The sequence below is a fragment of the Tinamus guttatus genome, unplaced genomic scaffold, assembly GCF_059628265.1.
Source record: "Tinamus guttatus ecotype Peru unplaced genomic scaffold, ASM5962826v1 Tinamus_guttatus_pri_ptg000302l, whole genome shotgun sequence".
In the NCBI taxonomy this organism is placed as follows: domain Eukaryota; kingdom Metazoa; phylum Chordata; class Aves; order Tinamiformes; family Tinamidae; genus Tinamus; species Tinamus guttatus.
In genome coordinates, this window is record NW_028288836.1 from 715,290 (window position 1) to 718,233 (window position 2,944).

Consider the following 2,944-nt stretch of genomic DNA (forward strand, 5'->3'; position numbering starts at 1 on the left):
GCCCGCGGCGGCCCGGGGGCGGAGCGCGCTGCTGCCGGCTCCGCGGAGCTCGCCCCGCCGCCCGGTGCCCGCGGCGCCCGCCGAGCCGCCCCGGCGCTGCGAGTGCGTGTGGCGGCGGCGGCGGGGCGGAGCGGGCGCGAGGGGCAGGCCCGGCACGCGCCGGGGCGCCGCCAGCCGCCCAACGGCCGCCGCCGAGGACCGTTACCGGGCGCGCGGGGGAGGGGCAGCGCCAACGGCCGGAGCCCGCAACGGCCGCAACGGCCGCAACGGCCGCTGAGGCGCCCTCCCGCGCGGCCCCCGCCCCGCGCCCTGAGGCGCCGCCGCCCGCCCTCATCCCCGCGGCGCCCGGGGCCCCTCCACACAGGCTCCCAAGGAAAACTCCCCTTTTCTCGCTTTTTTTTTTTAATTTTTTTAATTGGGTTTTCACTGTAAAAGCTTATGGTTGCGAAGGCATCAATGAAGCAAGCAAGTGTTCAACAGCTGTAATTCTTAGGGTATAGAACAGATAGCTCGCCTATTCTTCCGTGCTGGCTCTTTTTCTGTCTTCACTTTTTTTTCTCCAAGTTCATTACATTACCTCATTTCTAAAATTACTGTAAGTCTGCTAAAAGCATCGTGATCATGTGCCTTCTAAAAAAAACCCAAAAAACCAATAAAAAACACGCTGGTTAGAATTTCTTTAAACTTTGACTGTGGTTGCTGCAAGAAAAGTGCGTGCGAATTTCAGTATCCAAAGCAGCACCCGTGCAGACTGCGTCATCGCATGAGAAAGGCAGGAAGTGTGTGCACGGGGAAAGGGGAGGGAAAAAAAAAAAGAAGGGAAAGGATGGCTGTGAAGCCATATGCTCTTCCAGAGCCATATTTAGATTAAAAGCATGGTGAGCTCACCCAGTCTTATCATCTTCATTGGCTGCTCCGTATTTCACATAAAAGAGGCTGCTCCATGTTTCGTATCAAGAGGAGAATATATGTGGATGAACTCTGCAACCACTGTGACCAGAAGTGTTCTGATAGTAGTGGCCTTCTTGACGTGGATGTTGTATTAGAAGACTAAAAACCCCTTTTACAGCCTGCACCTGTTACGGAGGCCATGCAATAGGTACATTAATACCCAAGAAAAGCACACCTGCCTGAAAAATTTGCTCCAAAAGAGGTGCATATACAGAGGTTGACTTCCTACAGTAAACTAAGAGGTATCAGTATTTCTTATTATCATTCAAGTGCCTACTCTCATGGTTACCACAGACAAAGAAGAAATCTAATCTTTGGGATGTTCAGGCTGTCTAAGCTTTACATATTTCAGAAATTAAAGTGTTTTTCAGCAACTTCTTTCTAATACTTTTACAAAGCAACAGCAGAAGGTACAATACACATACATGCTCTGTTCCAAAGCATCTGTTCCTACATATATGGGAAGGATGGGAATGGGAAGGGTCCCACACTGACAGTGGCATTTGAAGGAGTACTGATAATGTGGAATTGTGAAGATCTTCTACCTTTGTTTTTCTCATTGCAAGTAACATCTAAAGAGGGTGGTAGACTAAACAGAAAAGAAGATGGAGTCGTACAAGTAGAGTGGTTCTAAAGAGAGAAGGGATGATCACAGACAACCAAAAAAAAATAGTAATGTTGAAACAAAAGATGAGTCCAAAATAATGAGTGAAAGAAAACCAAACAGAGCTACATACAAGTAAAATGCAGTCAAACTAAACTGGTGAAATGAGTGATAAATAGTAAAAAGTTACACTCGTCTGCGTCAGAGAATGTGTGTGTGCTATTGTCATTTCTTACGTGTGGGGTTTTATGCAATGCTTTTGTTTGTCATAAAGAAAATCAATAAGTAACATAGCTTTCCAAAATAATATAAAAGGAAGATAAAAAGTCAACACAGAAATGGAATGACTTCCTTCTTAGTATCTGAAAAAGAAAAAGGTGACCAAAATACAAAGAATAATATGGTATTTGAGAAAGGTTGATATTTTCTATTTAATCCTTCAAAAATATGTGAACAAAAGCTAATCTAATCTCATTTAATAGGTTTTGAAAGAAGAATATTACTTTTTAAACGCAGTAATTAATTTAAGAGTTGATTGCAAATGTGTGTTTCACAGACCTCAGATCTTCAGTACATCCCCTGTTTGTATGCTTATTAACAGCTGCAGATACATCAACAAAAATAAGAGGGCAAAGCTATTGATCCCCATGTTTCAGAGCGTGTTACTGTTATTCAGCATGCTCAGGGTGGGAGGCGACGCCAACAAAAGAGCAGAAGAGGTGGAGAACGTTATATAACACGTCCTCCAGCCAAGGAAACATTCAGCCTTCTGCCGAGTGAGAGATAGAGATAGGAGCCAGAAAAAAAAAAATTGAAGCACAAAGAAGAAAAAATTAAGCAGGAAAGAATATTCTACTTCATAACAGCAGTAGTGTAGGTGGCTAGGAGAAAGGAAAGAGATGCTGTAAACAAGAAAAAATAGTTTGATTAAGACAGTGAGCCAGCACTCATGGGATCTATGTTCAAGCACAACGTTGCCACCTTGAACAACCTTGAGCGCAGGACCTAAAGCGGGCTAGATGGAGACAGGCAGCCCACAGGTGTCCGTGCTGCTTGGTGCCCAGCAGTCTCCAGAAGAGCTTGGCGCTGCTCATCCGCCACCTTCTCTGGGTGTAGGAGGGCATCTCAAGTGGCATGAGCTCCCCAGGTTGAGGCACAGCCCCCTTCATCTCTCTCTGCCTTGTTCTCCACATAAAACCCGAACAGTAACGTTTGCTTTCTCACCTTGAATTTTGCCTTTCCTACTAGAATTTGCAAGGTTGCGCTGGCAGAGTCAGGCCATATTTTTAGAGTCTGGGTCTTGGCTGAGCTATCCAGGCATTGTAACAACGCAAATAACAGGGAACAATGGTAAAAATAACACCAAGGTAATAAGACTGTGAAATGAAT